The sequence below is a fragment of the Heliangelus exortis genome, chromosome 3 (assembly GCF_036169615.1).
Source record: "Heliangelus exortis chromosome 3, bHelExo1.hap1, whole genome shotgun sequence".
Taxonomy (NCBI): Eukaryota; Metazoa; Chordata; class Aves; order Apodiformes; family Trochilidae; genus Heliangelus; species Heliangelus exortis.
This window is the reverse complement of record NC_092424.1, coordinates 40,914,289-40,935,902: the sequence shown is the minus strand read 5'-3', so window position 1 is coordinate 40,935,902 and position 21,614 is coordinate 40,914,289. Positions and strand designations below refer to the sequence as shown.

General features: G+C 39.8%; 1 protein-coding gene across 4 annotated transcripts in view; it reads left to right on the top strand.

The window, feature by feature from the left end:
• Positions 1 to 21,614, top strand: part of PLCB1 (phospholipase C beta 1) — a 401,022-nt gene that overhangs the window by 88,464 nt on the left and 290,944 nt on the right. The gene's annotated exons all lie outside the window — the stretch shown is intronic.

Below are 21,614 nucleotides of genomic sequence, written 5' to 3'. Positions count from 1 at the left end.
AAACAGGAACCTGAGATTGCAAGCTGAAACATTCTAGGCTCCCACACATGTTCAGCATTGCTATTACACTCTGCAGTGTGCCAGGCTGTTACTTTTACAAATTTCTGCTTCTAAAATTTCCATGTAACCTTTGGAGGTTTTTTACGCCCTACCCATACATAGGCTGGCATAGCATCTGGTATTAAATTATGTAAATATATGCTTAATATTACACTTATGTTTAGTGCTGGCTTGTAATGGTTCTTGTGTTTGTGAAGAAGAGTGTCCCTAAAAGTAATACTTCTCTTCTGTTGCTGACTTTGGAGCAAGTTTTAACAAATACCTGAAGCAGCAGAAATAGAAATTGTGTCTTTAAATCCCCTTTCCTTCTTGCCCACCTCTGCACACTCAGCGCCTTGTGCACTGTTAGGCATGTGCTGAGGGGAAGGTGTCTGTTAGCTGCTGCAATTAGCTATGGTAATAACTTCTTTCTTCCTAAGAAATGTCTGGATGAAAGTGTTGGCTGAATAGTTTTGGAAAGTAAAACCTAAGTGAGTCTTCTGAGACTCGGAGCTCTTCTCGTTGGCTTTCTTGCACGTTATAAAAAACTGCTCTGTGAGTGATGCCTTTCACTTTGTACCGGTGAGACTGTCCGGTCAGTGATGTCTTGACCTGCACTCAGATGTCTTCCAGGTAGGACTTGCCTCTGGCTTAATCCAGTCCTGCAAGCAACCATCAGTAAGTTAAGCAGCAGCCAAATCCATCAACCAGTGCTGCAACCATGGGAATGGAGGAAACTGGTGAGCAGCAGTCTGTAGCTCAGGGAGGAAAAGCCCAACTCCTTTGCTTCCCACACCAGAGGGTCCAACTGATGCAGGGTTCATGGGGGACAAGTGCATGTTTGTCTTCTGGCTATTTGATGTGTTGTAAAAGTGGCTTTTGACAAGAAGTCATGCTATCACTTTTGTAAATGCATGGAGGTCTTGGAATAGACAGTGACTTTGGAAGGGTTATGAAATGGTGATCCTGAGGAGGGGTTGCCACGAAAAAAGTCTTCTAGAGGGGTGAAGGGAAAGGAACAAAGAAGAGTAAATCCAGGTAAGAGCTGCAGTGAGAGAGAAGCAGTTCCTGCCTGTGGGAAGAACAAGCAGTAGCTTAAGTAGGGATCTTGTTAACCAGGAGGCAGGTCTGGAAGGGCTACTGGAGCTATGTAAGGGATTCGGGCTTTTTGACCCTCAGCGCTCAGCCAATCTGCAACAAGATAGGATTAAGTATTTTACCTTTTTATCTCCCCAGATTTAGAGACTTCTTAACTACAATCATGAAAAATTAAATGAGGGGAAATGATAGGATCTATTGGCTCAAGCATGCCAACAAGAGCCTGTTAAAATGCCTGTCTCTCCAGATTGTGTGAACTTTTATTTCTCCTGTTGGAGTGGGACTGAGATCATCAGGTTATATTGCATGTGGAAGTAAGGACAAGGACTGGTGGGTGTTCTCAGCCAAGCTTTGAAGCGTAACTGGCAGTCTGTGGGTGTGTGGTGGCTTCTTTCTCAGAGAAGCCATGAGCTGTCCTGCCTGCCTGGAGTAGGTGTCTTGTAGCCTGATGTAGTGGGAACATCAGCCTGGATCTTCCAAGGATAGAGGAGCTGAGCAGACTTGGCATTGCTGGTACATATGTGATGTTTCCCTCCATCATAAGTTAGAAGAAGCAGAACTTGCACAGTGTATACTGAGGACTCTTTAGCACTGTGCTAGTCTATTCCCATGCTTGCTGAGGAGGAATTTTTTCCTCTGGTTTTGATTCCTGTAATCTCTGCATGGACATAGTATGAGGCACTGAACTCTGTTGTCACTCGTGGTTGTGCAGTAATGATAAAGTTATTTGTGTTGCAGTGTGTCACTCTGCAATGTTTTGCTCAAGGATTGTAAAATGGGTGATAGCTGACCCATTTGATCTTTGGTAGGGGTGTGCAAATTAAAAAGTAGGGATTAAAAGTTATCCTTTGCTTTTTGGTAGAGGTGCATTTCAGAACAGAATGAACATATTTCTACTATATTTATTTAGTGCACAGGAAAATTATATTTGCTGTTTCTCACACTAAGTTTGTTGCCGTGCTGGCTTAGAAAGTGGTGTTCTAAGTGCATCTTTGCCAAAGCATCCTCTTTACTTCAAGAGTTCTAGCAGGATAGGTAATTCATACAAGCTCCTGTCTCAGAGGAATTATTCTTGGCCACTTTCCTCCATTAGCACTACTAGTACTTATACCATTTATTACTGGGGGAGTTGAGCAATTGCCCCACTCAATGCATTTTGCATTTGCAAATTCCAGCCTGAAGCTTACTCTTAACACTAGCTTAGAAGATGCTTGCAGAAAGGAGCGTGTCGTAAGTGAAAGCAAGAGATATACGTCAAGAAGTGGTTACTTGAAAAGAGCCCTCAAAGCAAATACAGATGGAGTGTATTTCATGTAGTGTATTTGGTAGTGAAAGTGCTTTGGCTTCCCCCACCATCCCTTTTCACCTTTCCCCAGAAAAACTTTTGGCTGTCCCAGGAGCGGAGGAAAGAAGCAGAGATGTAGCTGCTAAGAAACTGCTACCTACCTAATCTGCCCTCAGCAAACCCCAGAGAAAGTTCAGGACCTGTGGTCATTAGATGGATTTGTCATATGACAGACCATATCAGCTTCTTTTAAGATTGTAACCCTGCTGAAATGTCACATCAAAAACTTGTCAGTGGAACTCCATAGCCTCCTGCTCAGCTGAATTGAGTCAAACTGAGTTTCACTTCTACACTGCAACTTCAGGAGGCAGCAGGTCCGTGCTTATGCTTTTTTCCTCTGATAGCAACCATTGCTGTCCCCCAGCACTGTTGTCCCTGTCACCCTGGGGCAGAGCACAAGCTTCTTCTTCTGAGGCTCTTTATTCTATCAAGTGGCTGAGGTGCATCCTCACTGCTTGCCATTTGTATATTGATTTTGGGCAGTGGGCTTGTAGGCTTTGAATATTTGGCCTGGAAGGGAAAGAAGAGTTTGACTGCAGGTGTAGGTGTTGTTTAAAAGGGCATCAATTTGTAAAGAATTTTTTTCATCTTCATCCAGAACCTTTGTGGGTTTTTTTTGTTTTGTTTTGGTTTTTTTTTTTTTTTTTTTTTTTTAACAATACCTTAAAAATTATTTATTTTGTGTTTTGGGTTTGTTGTTTGTTGTTTTTTTGGTTTTTTTTTTCTATTGCTATTTGGGCTTTTTTAGAGAAGTTGTTCTGGGACTAAGTAACAAAATAATGTATGTTCTGCTGACCATGTAACACCCCTCTCTCTTCCCTGGCTTCTTCTGCTCACTCCCAGTCCTCGCTTGTCTGCAGTCCTGGTGTATTCCCAAACCAGGAGTGACTTTTTCTCAGTAGGCAAAGCTGCTTGTGCAGCACTGTGCAGAGTGTGGTTCCCAGCACCATGCTGTCACTAACACACCAGCAAGTTGCTCACAGCAGATACACTGAGAGGACCAAGGAGATTTCCCATGTGCTTCCCCTCCCTTACCCTGTTTATAAGGTCCCATATCTTATTTACAACAGCTCGGCTTAAAACATGGGTGTATAGGATGGCACTTAAGTGGATTTTTTCCTAAGTGAGAACTGTAATGTCCTGTGCTGCATGGTGGTAGGAGTGGGTTTTGCAAGTGCAGGTCCAGCTGCCCCTCACTGTAGATTAGGGAATCAAAGGATGTTGGAAATAAACACAAAAAAAGGGTCTCTAGCTCACATTTAGGTTTTTCAGTCCTAGCCTGCCATGTACTTTCTGCTTAGAGAGATTTGTTGCACAAGTGCTGTTAGGAATGTAATTTCATACTGACTGGTGCTATTTTTCTCCCGTGTCTTGCATTTGCATCACTTACTAAATGAACTTTGAATAATTATTGGGTGAAGTCCTATCCAGATTTGACAGACAGAAATACGGTACTAGAAATTCATACACGTGCATAAAAAGCTGAATTGTAAATAATAAATGCTATCTGGATCTGTAATAAAAAAATGTCTTGCCTTAGGTTCCTGGCATATAGATGGAAAAAAAAAGGAATCTTTGAGCTGCTGTACATTAACATGTGCCAGCTAGGCTTTTTTTCCATTCACAGAGCTCATATTGATCTCAAAGGTAGAGACAATCTTTTGAAAGCATTCAAACATCACAGATCACAGCCAGCACTTCTGCATGCCATAGTAGGCCTTATTGCCTAACACAAAAGATTTTATGTTGTTAAAAAAAAAAAAAGTAAGTTTTACTGACTTTTTGCTGAACCTCTGCTTGGTGGACCTCTATCAAATTCTGTGATAGCAGAGATTAGGGGTGTGTTCCCCCTCGCATCTCTTTAACCTGGTGTGGTCCTGCAGCCAGTTCTTTCCTGTGACAGCTGCAACCAGAAGACCTGCCTGCTCTCAGCTGCTTACCAGTACTGAATTACAAGGTGGAATCAGATGGTTTTCTCATCAGATTCTATCTTGTTATTTCTTAGATAGGAATTGGCCTTAGGCTCCTGCTCAGTCTATTGATGTAATCAACGGAGAACAAAACATCAAGGAGTCTTTCTTGGCTGTTCAGATGATGCTGTGGATTAAGGCTGTCAAACTCTAGACAAGTAGTTGCATTTGTTTATGCCACTTTTCAGAGAATAAGTGTGAAATTAAAATCACATTCTCATTTATATAATTTCTCTGCTGTATTTCTGTGATGCAGCAGAGCTAATTATAGACAACTATAAATACATAATTGGAAAGCTTTTAAACAATTTTTTTTTACCACTCTTGAGGAAACCAGTACTAAGTTTAGCAGCTTGTGGTGAATTATTGACCTAACAAATTATAACCATGGACTACAGTATGGTATTGACATTACAGATTGTACTCTCATCTTTAGAAGTCATTACAGAATTTAATTCAGGATGTGCTGAACTCTGAGATTTACAGAGGGTGTGATATTGACTCCATAATGTATGAGACATATGTTAACCTGCATGCATAGTAGCCAGTTGTTAAAATGTCCTTCCTAAAAGCCATAGAAATTACATAATGAATTCAAAGCAGATTTTCCCCCCCACATTTAATTGTGCTCAAGGAGCAGTAAGTGCAGCTGTATGAAATCCTATAACAAGTTACAGTTACTACCATAATTCTTAGAAACAAATACGTTTTCCTACCAGGCATCAGAAACAAGAGTTCATTTATTTCCACTCTATACATAACCTTCAGCATTTTAGAAACAATTTAATTATGAGATTGAAAGAGAAGAAGAAACAGGGAGGTGCTAAATGCACATGTAAAGGGAGAAGAGATGATTCTGTGTGCCCTTGGGACACATTTTATTACCAAGTGCAGGGCTGGTTCCTAGACTCATAAGCAAAGAAAGCAATGGGCTGCCAGCCTTAGAACAGCCTGGAAGCTGCCCAGAGGTTTTAGGCATTGGGGTGAGTCCCATCAGTAGTGAACTGCAGAGCATAATCCAAGCTCTCAAAGTGTACAGTGGATAGTGCATGCCATGTGTGGCAACCTTCACGATGTGCTTCCCTCATCAACATGTGCCACTCGTGCTGGAGGACATCTTTTGATGTTTTGTATGGGAGAACTCAGGAGGAAGCATTGCGTCTGCTCTTGAAGTGAAACCAATTTTCCTTAGCAGCTGCCAAATGCAGAAACATGCTAAGACAGTCCCAGGGAGGTTTTCTGTATTCCAAGGAAACTCTAGGAGGCTTTAAGTAGCCAAAATAAATGGTAATTTTCTAGCTGCTTACAAAATTTCCCTTTCAGTCCATTCAGGAAGCAAGGCTTTCCTGCTCCATCATAATGCTTGGCATTTAGTCTGCCTTGGACTCTGACAGAGTAAGGAACCTCTTCAGAAACAAAATGGATCACTAGAGGATGTTGGGAAATACTCTCTGCCTTGGTGTCCTCTTTTCTTGGGACTTATTGCTGGAGGAAAAGATGATGTGTGGATTCCTGTTCCTGCATGGAAAGTATAGAAAAAACAAAGAGATGCCTCTAATATTTCTGAAATTAATAGAGTCTACATGCTCAGACCTCTTTTAACCCTGAATTTGGGTGAAGGGAAACCAATATAGCATCAGTGGAATAATAACACTACATTATTTAGGCTTTTGTTTGATAATAGATAATTCAAAATCTTCTGAGAATCAGAGATGAGCAATAATTTATGAGATGATCAAGTATAGGTACTGTATCCAGGGCAATAAAAGTTCTAGATCAGTTGGCTCATTTGCTGAAGGTTAGTCATGCTACTCAAATATTGATAGGATCTTTCAGAAGCATGAATTTGTTTGTTAAATGCATAACAAATATGATTAATAATAATGAAAAACTAGTGAAATACCATTCCTGGTGGTATTAAAGCAACTCTGTGGTTTTAAAGAACTGAACTTTGACAACCTTTAGTGATCTGTATTCTTCCTTCAGGGCCATAATGACACGGATGCTGCAGAAGAGTTCTGTCAGCATGGGCATGTACTTGTTGAAGAAATTAATCTCATGTTTAAACTAGTTTGATTCTGTATCTTAATTTGGTATTCTGCTGCAATAATTGGCTAAGGTTTGTTTATCCATACAGACAGCTGCAGTTGCAGTTTGTATGCAATTTCAAGTCGAATAGAAAACCCTAGCTGCTTCTTTTTAATTAGCTATGTTATTCTGTTCTTCTTTAATTGAGGTGGTAAATAATCCCTTTGAGGACATGGACTACTGAGAGAGGTTAAGCCTTTGCCAAACCTAAATAAAAACATATTTTAAAGAGCAATTAGACACCTTTAAAATTTCAGCCTGGAGAAGAGAAGGCTCCAAGGTGACCTTATAGCAGCTTTCCAATATCTGAAGGGGGCCTACAAGAAAGCTGGGGTAAGGATTTTTTCATGGATGTGTAGTGAGAGGACGAGGGGCAATGGTTTAAAACTTGAAGAGGGGAGATTTCGAGTAGATATTAGAAGGAAATTCTTTTCTATGAAGGTGGTAAGATGTTGGAACAGGTTGCCCAAGGAAGTTGTGGCTGCCCCCTCCCTGAAAGTGTTCAGGGCCAGGTTGGATGGGCCTTGAGCAACTTGAGGAGGTGTCCCTGTCTGTGCAGGGGGGTTGGAACTAGACCATTTTTAGGGTCCCTTCCAACCCAAGCTGTTCCATGATTCAATGATTTAGGAGGGCTTTCTTTATTGAAGAAGATAAATTCTGATCTCAACTGACATGCGAAGCCAGATATCCAGAGAAATTAAAGCTATTTCTGCAAAGTTTTGTGAATGAGAAGTTGTATTTTTTTTAGGAAAGGAAACTGAAATGTCATTACCTCTTCTATATGTACAGCCTAATTGGTCTTGATAAACAGATTAGTTTTGATACACAGATTAATTCTCAGAGACAGATTTGGAAGATCAAGTAGATTAGAATCTGGACTAAAAAGTATAAATTTTACAACATTATGAATTTGCATGGGGGATATTATAGAAGAGGCAAGTTTCACAACTGCAATACAAGTAGAAGATGTAGAAAAAAGAGGGCCACAAGTCCCTCTCTTTCTTGTTTGTTTGTGTTTTTTGTTTGTTTTCTTTTACCAAATTGCTACATTTATAGCAAAACTCGTAAAACTCTTCATTCATGGGAATATCAGAAGACAGGAAGAGTATATGTTTATGTTAACAAGTTTTTCAGCTGTGATTTAGAGTATATCAGCTGGTGCTTTCAAAGAGTTGTGGCCAAAATGTCTTTATTAAGTTTGGCTTTGTGCTAACTAATTGCTCTACTCAGTGAAATGTAGTGTTGTACAAACTTCTGTAATATTAGCCATTGGCTTGAGTATATTAAGTGTATTGCTTCATTTTAGTGAAGCACATTCATCTGTGCTTATTACATAAATGAAGTTAACACCTCATACATAATAGGAAAAACTCTCCTGTGCCAGTAGACTTGGACTTTTTTAGTCATATTTACTAATACATCCAGGTCTAGTCCAGTGAGACCTAAACAAGGCTAACAGAAAAGCAGCTGTTACATCAGCTGCTTGTATCAGACTTTTTGCACACTTTGTGTTTACTTCTGTGAGATGCTTTTTTGGTTTGCCACCAGTTGTTGCATTTAAAACAAAACTAGTTATTAAAAATAAGGGAGCATGGAGAAATGTGGCCCGTACTTGCTAGAGTTTAGTCATCAATAGCTGAGGAAAGATCAGGAAAATCCAGGAGTCTTTTTAATGTAATGGGATAAAGTATTTTTCCCTGACTACACATAAAAGCCAGGGGATACGTGCCTAGGATGATGTGTATTGCTCTATGCATCACATTCCATGTTTAATCTTGTAATTCATGTACAGGAGCTTTGACTCACTAATAATTAAAAAAAACGTATCTGCAAATATAACCCTAAATATCACAATTGTCATCATAAAGCCGCAAGAGTTGACCACAAACCATACAAATTTGACCTTGTAGCAAGTTCCTGTTTACTTACTCTCTTCCCTGCCATGCATCTTTTCATGGGCTTAGCTGCCAGACAGTTTCTAATTTTGAGTATTGTGTGTCACCATCCCTACTGTCCCTATTTCCAGCCAGCCTAGGTATGTGTTATGGGAAGAATTTTCGAGGGTGACCAAGCTGCAATTAAAATCTCATCAGTGAAATGCCTGATCTGATGTGTGCGTGGAATAACACCACAGTAGGTGATTTCACCAACCTGAGCCTCAACCCAAATGGTGTTCTCTTTGTTCTCTTGAATAGATCTCTCACTTTTCACTGTTTCACAAACTGCCATTTCTCTGGAAAAAAAACCCCACACCATTGTGCTTGCAGATTTCTGTGTTTACTTCTCGTAAGTTTAAACGTTTATTCAAAGATCTTGTCAAAAACCGCTCTGTCTCTCTCATTCCATGTAATTACTGAAAAAAGCATCTATTTTCTGTGTCTGCCAAGCTTTTTTTTTTTCTAAACTGCCTATCTTGCTTTGAAAGACACGCTTATTCTTACAATTGATTCTTAATTTTATTACATGTGAAATGAGATGCTTGTTAAGAGATTGCATAGGCTGCAAAGTCAGCGACTTAGAAGTTATAAACTGCTGCAGTAAACTTCATCTTAGTTTCTTTACTAATTTGGATAATAATAATATGAATACACATTCTTCACTATGTTATATAATTGTCATGTGAAACTGAGAGTGTCTAGTGCTCTAGTGTGTCCAAACTTGCCTGTATTTTTCACAGGTCTGGTAGGAAGCAACAACTTGTTTCACTGTTAAAATTCAGAGGTATTGCTCCAAGAAGGAAGGCTTTAGATCTTCCCATATACAAGAAATAGTTGATATTTTAAAGCATGCGTAAAACATATTGTCCAAGTCATTTTGGCTCTCATTCATTTCCTTTAGAGAGATTTGCCTTGTTTCAGTAATTGCAGTTTCATTTGAGGAAATCTGTAAAGTCACCCTGGCTGCTACTTTAAGAACAGAGCAACCAACCCTCTCCAGCCCAGGCAGTCATCCAGCATGATTATTTCATGCTGAACTGTTAAAGTTTGGCAAAGAATTTAAGAGCTGACATCCAGGTCATATAATGGAGAGTGCTGGACAAGTGGACACAGTGATACAGTTTTTCTGATAATATGCAATATGAACAGATTCTATCCTGTGTTTCCTGGGTGTTACCTGCCCAGGTTTGCTGTGCCAAGGAAAATGTCTTTGAGAAGTTTCAAAAAGGCAGACATTGAGGTATTGTTCTGTTCATTTTAGAGGCTCAAGTATCTTTTTAATACAAATAAGGTTTAAGGGTAGTAAAGTTTTTCTGATAATATGCAATATGAACAGATTCTATCCTGTGTTTCCTGGGTGTTACCTGCCCAGGTTTGCTGTGCCAAGGAAAATGTCTTTGAGAAGTTTCAAAAAGGCAGACATTGAGGTATTGTTCTGTTCATTTTAGAGGCTCAAGTATCTTTTTAATACAAATAAGGTTTAAGGGTAGTAAGATAGTGGAATAGGTTATCTAGGGAGGTTGTTAGTGCCCCCTTCTGGAAGGGTTTAAGGACAGGTTGGATGAAGCCTTGTGCAGCCTGGTCTGGTGGGAGGTATCCCTGCCTATGCAGGGGGTTGGATCTTGATGATCTTTAAGGTCCCTTCCAACTCTAACCATTCTATGAACTCCAAAAAAGTATTTGGATCCTAATCTTCTGCAATACCCTCTCAGGACTGAAACGTTTTGTGGTTTTGGGGTGTATTTTTTGCTTGGTTTTGGTTTTTTTTTTGGTAAGCCAAGAAGGAGTCGTGTGCTGCTGCTGGGGGAAAGGTACTTTGGATAATTATACTCCAGAGAGAAGAACTGAGAAAGAACTGAGAATGTTTGTGGGGGAGAGACCAGAAGATTGCAGTAAAAGTAACTGCTAAATAAGGAAACGTCATTAGACAACAGGGCAAACCTTGAGTTTGCTGCTTTGTATTTAACTCCACATACGGGAACAAAATATAAACAGGAAAGAGCAAGGAGTGCCTTGACAGGAGAAGAAAATGGGACTTGTGTGCGTGTGTGGTCAACAAGTGGAGACAAGTCACAGATAGCAAAACCCCCACCTTATACCAGTCCCCATACTGTTAGAATGAAACAAATGGAAAATCATGAGTTTGTTACAGCCTGAGAGTAATGCTCAACACAACCATTATCACACGAAAGGCATAGGCTGAAATGAGTCACTATTAAGAAAAGTGCTTTCTCTAGTTTGATTAAAGATAAGAAGAACCTAATCATACATCTGAGTGTCACTAAGTTTTTTTTCCCAGTTATGACTTGGTTACATTTCATTTATGTGCATTTCCTGTGCAAAACATCCGGCTCCTGCAGGAGAGAGTAGCTAATAATTGAGATTTGACTGTGGTGGAGGGCAAAATATTTTGGGAAGCATGGCTTGGCAGGAACTCAAGGTCTTCCAACAAGTTGTCATTGACTTCATCTTTGTTTTGTTTGCAGAATGACCCATGCTTCCTCATTCAGTGTAAATTCTAATTTCAAGCATAGCTGCCAAGTCTAGAAGAATCTTAGGCATGCACATGCAAATAGCTCAATAAAAATAATTTCCCAGATCTATCTAGAGATTTATAAAATAATAATGAAGAATATTATTCATTTAGATTAATAGCAGATGAATGTAAATTTAATCTTTAGAGATTCATCCCGTGTTTCTGGGGATTCTCTGTTTTTTGCTTTGATTTTTAATATGCACTTATAAAACCTGGGAGCATGGAAAAATAATTGCAGCCTGCATAAAGTAAATTAGAAAATCTTACTTGGCTCTGATTACTTCCCTAATAAATACTGAATAAATAACTATGTCCTAAAATCATATTTATAAGGTAAGCAGAAAATAGAGGTAGTAAGGGGTATTAAAATATGGCAACAATAGGTGAAGTGAAATGAGACAGTGGAGTGAGTATTGTCCAACAAGAATTGTTGCACAGAGGGTTGCTTGAGTTACTGCACTATGAACCATCTATATTTGAAGAAGCAAAATACGATTTGCCTAATGGCAAACGGATGCTTTCTTATGCTTGTATCGTGTGCTTCGTGACATTATTTTCGTCTGTTTGGCTGCACGTGACATCTTCAGATGGTGTTTACGTTCATTTTACTCCTTGAGTGTAGCAAGCTATTCAAGATCTGTCTGGGAAAAGCTTTTCTTTCACTGTGTTAGAGTATGAAGAAAACCAAAAAAATAGACCACTTATAAATATTTAATGAATCATTCTTTAACCTGCCCCATGGCAAATATATAGATGTCACTGCCCATGCAGGGGGTTGGAACTCGATGATCTTTAAGGTCTTCCCCAACACAAGCTGTTCTGTCATTCTGTCATAAGGATGTACAGTGGTTGGAATGATAAGAAGTCAAGGATTTAGCTGTAAATAAATATGATTCTTTTAAGTCTAGAATATGGAAAAAGGATCTGGTGTTCGGTTTTTTTTAATACTGTTTAGTACATGTATTATTTTCATATTCAGAAAATTCTCCTTTGAAAGTTGGTTTTTTCCTTTCAGTTTCTAAAGAAATAGTCCTAATTTTGCCCATACTCATCAGAATCTCTATAGCTGAGTTCTTATTTCTTTCTAGATTGAATAGCTCCTCTTCCTCTCAACTGGTTATACAAATGAATATATTTATAGATAATAATCATACCCTTCTTAGCTTTTTTTTTGCTATTCTGTGAAAGCCAACTTTTTTAGTCTTCTCTAGTAAGAGAAGACTCTCTCTCCTTCTTCAAGGTAAATTTGCCTCCGAGTACTGTTGACCAGAGTTTTGGATGTCATTTCAGTTCCGGATCATGTAATAGTCAAAATTGAGGCAAAGTCTTTAAAATTTTTATCAGCTTACTTAGGTATGGTCTGGCTGGAAAGCTCATGTGGTCTCACTCTTTTTTGTTTTGGTTTGGTTTTGCTTCACATTATTATACTCCTTTCATCATCTGATCTAAAGCTTTGCCTATCAGTCTAAAGTGCCTAGATCTGCTGTGTTCGTTTCCCCTTCTTTCCATTTTCTAAAACGTGAATGGTGTTTTAGGTTATCTTCAGACTCTAGGTGTAGTACGGATTAGATGTAAGACCAGGATGATTTATTCAAAAACCCAGTGAGAAATCTGCACCTTTCAATAATGGATATGCTAGCAAAAAAACCCAAAACCTGATTGCAGGAGACCTTTGTGTCTAGGGGAGGAACCTTATCAACATGTGTTTCAGTGCTGTTTCAACTTTACATACCTCCCAGAAGCCAAACCTTGGACTCTAAAAACACGAAGTGTCTTAATTTACAAAGATGAATTTGAGTTTTTAGCTATTGTCTTTGGTCTTTAAATGTCATGTTATATCTGGAGTCCTCAATTGGAAGTGTGCCTGGGCTGTGTATTTTACAGTTAAGTAACACATGCCAGGCCCTTAGCTAGAGGAGCTGGCAGCAATACACATTGTGCTTCTGTGCAATTTTCAGTTTTTATTTTTTTATCTATCCACGCAAGTTACAGGTGTGTAAGTAGGGCACGTATTGCTCTGTTGGTGCTCCTTGTGCTAAGTAGGGAGCAGAGCAATTTCAGGTTCCTAATCTTCTCCCATTTTTCTTGATTTTACACTTATAAAGAATATTTGTTGTTTGAACATAAAGCAGTCGAAAGCTCTGGGCTTTTCTAAAAACATATATTCAAAGCCATAATGTGTTGCTTTTCTTTTAGTTGTATCAAACTTATGATACATGGATAGAAAAAACTGTTACAGAAGAAGTTCAAAGGACTTGGTCTTTTTCAGTCTTGGAAAAAAAAAATCTTCTGTTGGTCAACAGAGTTGCCTGAGGAGGATCTGCAATGTCACATGTAGTGGTAGAGCAATGTGAGGAGTAGGGAGGAGTTGTACAGTGCTTCTTCCAGCTGAGGTAAAAGTCTCTGCTCCAGGTGTTCACCAGTCAGGGCACTCTGCTGAAAATAATACACTTGCTTCAATAGGAAAAACATAATACTGGTCTGTGTGATTCCTTGGTCAGTGTGAAATGATGTCAAAAGAGCATCATCTCCAGAATTTCCTATCGCCCTCTCTGAGAAGGCATTTAATCATTATCACACATTAATTGTGACTTTTGATATGAAAAGAGAGTTTTATTAATAGAAACACTGATTTTTAGTAGGCTGCTTAAAACTTCAGTTCTCTGTACTTTTCCTTGTGACTCTAAAGCTAAAAATTACTAGGTTATTCTCAGTTATATGAATAAAAATCAGTCAAATACCATTATGAAGGCTGCCTACAATATGCTTTGTATTTTCTTTTGAAGCAGGTCCTCCCCCAGCACTTTCCTCTTTTGAATGTGTCTGCACCTCATCAGTTCTCCTTCTCCTATTGTCATTCAGCAGTGTGAGTGGGACGAGCAGCAGAACCAAACCAAGTTCAAGATACTTGTGTCTGTTCAACCCCTACTGCCAGCTGCAACCAAACCAAGTTGTTTGGATGACAGACCTGTCATTTCAAGCCACAGTTGTGCTTGCATCTTCCTGAGCTTGAGAGGCAACCTTCTGGTTGTGTGGGATGTCCCATTGTGCTGCAGCGGAGTGCAGTGGGATGGAAGCTTCTGAAGGAGCCTCTCAAAACATTTAAGGCAAGAAAGGACCCTTGCAGCTCATCCACAGCTGTGGGAGGTAGCACTCTCTAAGGGGAAACTAAGTGGCCAGGAAGGCATTTTTAGCTGTGCCAGGTCTTGATTTCTCTTCAATTTGATATTGGTTATATCATTTTCAACCGTTTTCTCCAGAACCTCTCAGGTTCCTGTCATTGTAAGGCTCCAAACGCTGGTGTAGTAACTCTGTTACACTCCAGTTCTGTCTCTTCCAGCACACTGTCTTTCCTGGAAAGTAGAGCAGTGTCGCAAAGGCAGCAGCATGGTAATGAGACTGCAAGCTGATGGGTGTAGGATTAAGATATGGAGACACCTTTCCAGCTTCTCTGCCGTTTTCTTTTGTGCCAATGGGAGATGGCTCCATGTACTTTCTTCTCATTTTGTCCACTGATTTTCTTGTGTATTTAGATGATAAGCTCATAGAGTTGCGGTTTGCTTTTGTTGACTCTATCCTGATTCTTCAGCAAACAGGGGAAGTGATTTTTTTTCTAGCTGCCAAGCTGGCCTTATACCAAATCAAGCACTGGTGACTTTGAACTAGAATTGTAGCTTTAGATGTGGCTGGAGTGCAGGCACACAAAAGTTCCATCTGTTGTTATGGAAATTTTCTACTTTTCCACTGCATTACTTTAAAATCTGAGATGATTGCCAGCCACAGCACACTGACTCTTTGGTGTGTCCTTCACCTGCTGGGCCAGTTGCTTTGCTATAAAGAAGATAGGTAGCAAATCTTTACCTCTGCATATTCTTCTGCTGCCTGACTATTTGCACTGAGACATGAATTGTGAAATGTATGCACTACTTTCTAGACTGGTTAGCCACAGTGGCTGTAAATCCAAGCAAATGGAATTTTCTGTAATGAAGCAGCAAATAAATATATGCATAGATGCAGAAGACTTGTTTTACTTTCATTATTAAAAGGGTACTTAGCATGAAAATTTCTTCTTTTTTTTTTTTTTTTTTTTTTTTTCTAATAGCCCAGTGCTTGATATGTACTGCTTTGCCTATACTAGAAAATGTCAAGGTTCTTATATCTCTGGAGGTACATTGACAGAGTGTTATTGATAGCAACAACTTTGTGGTTAGTGGCTTGCTCTTCTGTAGGAGTGCTTTTAATAGGGATTTCATGTAACTTGGCACTTACAGAAGACCCTGTAAGCTAAAAAAACAGAAGAGCAGTTGAGTCAAATTGTAAATACTGGGTTTTGCCTTTAAGGTGCTAAGGTCCTCTAATGCTTTTGACTTGAGAACAGTTAATAATCACCCAGATAACGTTTAGCTTAGGTTCAGACTTGCAGGTACTTTGTTTTGGGTTGTAAGAAGGTATTCTGTTCAAGTCATTTTTGAAAAATTTTCATTTCATATGATACCAAACCCATTGAATTTGTTTACTTGGAGAAGGTCATCCATCCATCCAGTTACTGTTCATTGTAATTGTTATTCACCAGATGCTTTAACCAAGAGGACTGGCAGAGCCATCTGGGGAGCCAGGTATATCAGGGCCCCAAGTGCATTGACCTCTTCCATGTCTGATGATCCATACTTTTTTACTTGAGGAATAGGAGAGGCTGAAGGAGGAAGAGAGGGAGTGTCTCCGGAGAGGGCTGGCTGGGAATTCACTTGGCAGGTGGGACTGTGAGGGTCAAAGTTGTGCTCTGAGTTGGGCAAAGCACTAACCTGAACCATTCACTTGCCAGACTCAGGACTGGCTGCCATGAGTTGTAAAGAGGGATTGTCTGTATTTGGTCAGGATGCCAGTCCGGACCTAAGGTGCTCATGTGGTCAAAGCAATGTTTAAAACCATCTCTGCTTGTTGGGCAGGCTGTCAGGAGGAGCACACGTACATTCTTTCTTCCATCTTCATCACTCCCTGCTTCCAAGGAGGCCTCTTAGCCCTGTAGGTAGCAGAAGACATGGCAGAGCATCTCCACTAACTCTGGCGAGATGGAGTGCTGGTGATGACAAGCAGCTCCCCACTTAAAATAAATCCTGAGAGAAAGGTTCAGGAATTGAACTTCCCTGAAACATTCTCAGCCTCATGCTCTGAATGAATGGGTCTGCTGTGATTTTCTGCTAATGTTTCTTGGCCAGAAAGAAAGAGCTTGAAAACAAGTGATTTTGAGTGAAAGAGTGGAGTTCACAAAGTGTTTTGTGTCTTGTCCCTCAGGAACAGCTGTGCCTCTTGCTCTTTTTTCATTTTGGGTGCCAGGATGATAGATTTGTTTCAGGCTTTGGATTTTGTAACAGATGTTTAGAAAGCAGAAATTTCAGGTATCCCTTTAACCAAGTTTGAACATGCAAAAAAAGGTAATAACTCTGTGGAAAGCCAGTGCCTTATCTAGAAATGTGTTCAGTTGAACCTGAGTATTAGTTCCATTATTTGGATGCCTTGCAATTGCTTTTTCATAACCTCTGTGAGGATGTCATCAGCTGCAAGGAGCTAGAAAAGGACAGGTTGGCAAGCTACAGCATTAATATATAATAATTAATAACCTTCCATGGCTTGTTAAAAAGAGTGGGTGGGGAGGTAATAAAACACTTTGTACTTGTGAAGGACAACTTTGTGCAGTAAAAGACTTTCCTGTTGTTAGGGAGAGTTTTATCCTTGACTTCAGGGTGTATGTGCTACTGTGCTGCTTGTTTATTGACACAGGAGATGATTTTGATGCCTTAATAACTGACTTGTGTGCTGCCTGAAGGAAACACTGTTCTGGGACTGTTTCTCTCTCTAGTGAGATGCAGCTTATGAGTTCTGTAATGGGACTTTCAGGGAAACACAGAGCTACCTCAGCTCAGCTTTCACAGCCTTGCTATTTCTTCTCGTAGCCATCGATGCAGGCTTCTGTTAAATCAATCTCACCAGTCCTTCACAGTTTTCCTTTGGGATGAGGAGACAAATTGCTGTACTTCCTTCATTTTATTGTTAATTATATTTCATTCTGGTTATTCTTGATAATAATGGGGAAAACAGATACTGTTTTAACAGGGGCATTGTATCCAACATCCCCTAGCTGTGAAAGTACACTTTCTAAATTGGCACTAACTGTGCATTCTCACTGCAAAGAATGTCAGTCCTGGTATAATCAGTGTGGTTGATTGATGAGCATGCTGTCAAATTCTCTGAAACCTGAACAAGGTGTTTTCTATAAATGGTTTTAAATCACTGAGTTTGCATATATATATATATATTTATATACTTATATATATATATATATATATTTACTCTGAATCTATAGGGCCAGATTCTTCATTAGTATAACTCGTAATTGTTCCCAGTTGGGTTCAAATGTTGATCATATTTTCTTTTTAGCAGGTTGTAGATACAGTACTGTCTGGTGGTCTTATTTTAAGTACAACTTTTAAAATGTGAAATAAAAATAAAAGTAACCGAGAACTGCATAAATTTGCTTCAGTGTAAAAAATGTTAAAATTGATTTTTTTTTTAATGTCAAACAAACACCTCCTTATGAATAACTGTTCCAAATAGATGCTTTTTCAGTCTCTCTTTGAAGTTTGCTTCAGCAAACTGAAGGGGAAAAGGGAATGGCTTTTTCCCTTTACAAGCTTTAATTCTGATGTTGCCATCCACTACCACTCAATGGTGCTTGCTTACAAAACTGTCTCAGTTTTTCAATGTTTGCTTTGCCAGCACTATATCAGACAAACTTTGAAGGCAGTGTTGTGTCTTCCTTTAGATAGACTTGTAATATTTATGAGAATTAGCTGAGCTTTCCAGCAGGCAGTTTCCTCTTCAGATGTGGAAGTGCAAACAGTAACTTTAAAAGCTAAGTGGAAAATAAGTTTTTAGAGTATAATTAGCTGTGTATCAGTTAGACCATACACCTGATGGGCAATGGCTTAAGGCAACATGAGCCTGAGAAGAGCTCCACGGTTGCTGGTAGCATGAAGCAACTTTGTGTAGGGGGGAAAAAGAACGTGTGAGCAGAAATGGAGGTTGAGCAAACATAGGTCAGAGCCATCCACAGCTACTCAGCCATGGGGAGCACTCAGAGCAGAGTGGAATTATTTTTTGTTAGGCATGTAAGTAATGAAATATCTTGATGAACTAATCCGTGCAGCTGTTGTAATGCACACCCCCTTCTGCTATGTCTCCTTGACATAGTTTTTGTGCAGTTCTGTAGGACGCTTGATTCTGCTCTCAGCCCGCTGTGCTGCCACCAGCTCTTCAGCAGAGCTCCCCGGTGCAATCAAGAAGGAATCCTGCTTTGTAGCTGGGGTTACGTCATGAGCAAGTTCCCAAGACACTGTGATTCACTTGGCATCATTTTGGGCAGTTTAAAATAGGAGTGAGCCAGATCCTCAGCTGGTATAAATCAGTGTTACTATATTAAATTCAGACGGGCCTAATTATAAGCGCTTGAGCAGTCACTGAGGGTTGCGCAATCTGTTGCCTTTGTGGTGGGTGCTTACCCATAAAAGTGAGATTGCACAATCTAGGCCTATATAAATGTGTCTCTGTCTTAGCTGCTAATTGAAAACAAGCATGGTAGGATTAATAATTCACTTCTCCGAAGTTCCTGTGTTATAAATTACTGCGGGGTGTGTGTGTGTATGTAGGGAATCTACCACCTGCATTAAGAGATGTTACTCTTATTGCAAGTTTAAGTCCCAACAGCAGTGACTGGATGGCTCTAAATGGGGGAAAAGTTTGACTCGCAGAGGTTTTTTATTGTGGTATTTTTTATTTTGTTTTGTTGCCTCTCTTTTTCTAGTTGGTATGGGGTTTGTGCCTCATGCAGCGCAGAGAGCAGTTTCCAAGCCTGCACATGGGAAGTCAGTAGCAAAACTCCCGTTAACATAAGCAGAGGAAGGTTTGGGCTCTTCTGCTGCACAGGAAATGGAGCATTTTTCTGTCCAGTGCTTAAATGTATTGTCTAATTATAAACGTCTGTCCACATTTTGCAATAGGGAAATATGAAATGGTCTTTTCTCTCATATGGGAGGAAGTTGCACTCTGTTCTCTTAATTAGTTGTTTGAAAGATGAAAGCAAGTGCTCAGAGATCAGGGAATTCCAGGGGGTTTGGTATTTTTGAGCCAAAGAAATTCTAAGAAGCAACGTATTATGAATTCTGATTTTTTCAAGCCCTTCTGAATGCTGCCTGCAGAGGCACTTAGATGGATGAATAACCTCCTCTCATCTACTTAATTTAGAGCACAGGCTATAGTGTCTACCAGGCTATTGCTATTGCTTACCTCAACATAGATATCAAATGTATTTATATAACCTGGACCATTCCTTTCTGTTACATGATAAGGGCTGAGACTTCAGACTTTATTTTCCCTTGGCTTCTGTAATTGCTACCTAGGAAAGAATCCCTCCAAATTAAATAGTCTTGTCAAATAGGGTTATACAGGATTATAGGGATACAATGATAAACCCCTCCTTTTTATTTCAGAAAAGTAACAGTGTAGCAAGGCCATAAAATGGATGTTCAGGGGTCAACCTTTTCTTTGGCCATGCCCAGCTGGTCTTGTCAAAGCACCCCTGCAAAATTCCTCTCTTCTATTCTTCTTAGACTGCCCTTGTGAGGTCTTGGGTCCTCAGGCTATCACATTTTCTGAAAGTGTTTTGTGACATGCAAGCTGCTTGGAAGTACTAGTCCAGATGTCAAACCAACCCTATACCTTGTCATCCTCGTCTACCCAAGGAGGATGCAGACCTGTGGAAAAAACTGAACTCAGGAGCTCCTGAGCTAGGAAAGAGATAGCTGTATTAAAGATCGGGTTATTTCCCAAGGACATGTATAAAATATCACTTAGAAAAGCCTTCCTGTATTTCTTCATAATCGCTGCAAGTTTTGATACCCTTGTCCTGTTTCAGGCAAGTATGAGCTAAAAATAAAGATCTACAAAGTCCAAGTTTCCCTTAAACAGGCTGGTAGTTCATGGAAGTTCAGCTGGTAGTATAAAAGAAGAGAACTGGGAGTGACATGGGGGATGAAGGAGGATGTGATGACTGCACAGTTGCTTGAAAATCTGGTGATAGAGCTCATTGTCTTAGTATCCACAGTAGTCTTTGAATCCACAACAATGGTCTGCAAAGGTCCCTTAAGATGGAAAAAAATAAGGATACAAAGTAACTTGTTTCCAAATAACATATCCAGGAGAATGTCTTTTTTTTTTCTCCCTGGAATTAAAAAACATAGTGGCTTTCTCCAGCACAAAGATTTCAAGCTCTCCATGCAGCATTTGCAATTACTACTGGAAGGCTGAAGGGCATTGAAGTGCTGTAGTTCTAATTACAGAGTGGTCACACTCCCACTGAAGTACTTGTAGACTATATTTAGTATGTAATTGAGCTGTGCTAGCATGGGCTGTTAGTCCACATGCTAGTGTAAATGAGGCAGACAGTATTAAGATGTGATTTAGGATTGTCAAGTAGTGTTAAATCAAGTCAGATGTTCTGTCCATTTCTCTCAGGACATTTGGGTGGTGTTCCTGGGAAAGCAGACCTAATGCCACATGGATGTGCAAAGGATGCTTGCAAAAGAGCCAGGAATCACACTGCTCCTATCTCCAGCAGCCTTCCTCCTTCTAAATGCTTCTTGCTTATAAATGTTAAAGCATTCAAGGAAGAACTAACATGGCAACATCCAAAGATACCCTGTCTCAGGATGAGACTGGGGAAAATGATGTTGGCTGGAGGTTATAATTTGCTGCGTGTTTGGAGAGGTGAATGTTCTGTGCTGATGGTAGAGGACCACCTGCAGTGGCAGGTGCACCCAGGGTACCGTGGGCACATCCTTCCTGTGCTGCCAGGACACCCAAGAGCTTATCAGTGAAAGGAGATTCTTCATGTTTCACGTGTGTAGGGGAGGACAGGAATTTGCCTAACAGAAGCTGTCATCGTATGCCAGTTTTGTTCCAAGTACAGCATGTTTTGTATAAGCCACAACTCAAGAGTAACATATGAGCGATGAAATGCATGTCAAAAGTACATGGATTTTACTGAGCAGCAGTCACTAAAAGTATTGGAGCCTGTTATCGTTGTAGATATAACACTTCTTGGCTTTTATATTCACTTTTCAAAATGTTCTGGCAGCAATGGAGTAGGTTTCCTATTGCAGAGGCAGGCGTTTCTGTTTGTAACATTGCCTTTTTCACACTTTGACTAGCATCAAAATGCTGCAATTGTATTAGAAAGAAAGCAAAAAATCACAGCGTCTGGTATTTAGTGATCCAGGAAATAATCTTGACTCATATGACACATATATATATACACACACACATATATATATGTGTATATATATATCTTTAAAGAGACCTACACATTTTTAAGGAAGCCAAGTTCTCTGTCTGAGGTTTCAGCAATACTACTAGAATTATTTAAGTGCAACAGAGCACTCCTTGAAACTATCCTCAGTCTGGACAGGCATCATTGCTAACATGCCAGCCCCTGACAGATGTGGGAAGTGGGGTACTTTTAACATAATAAGACTTTTGACTAATGTAAT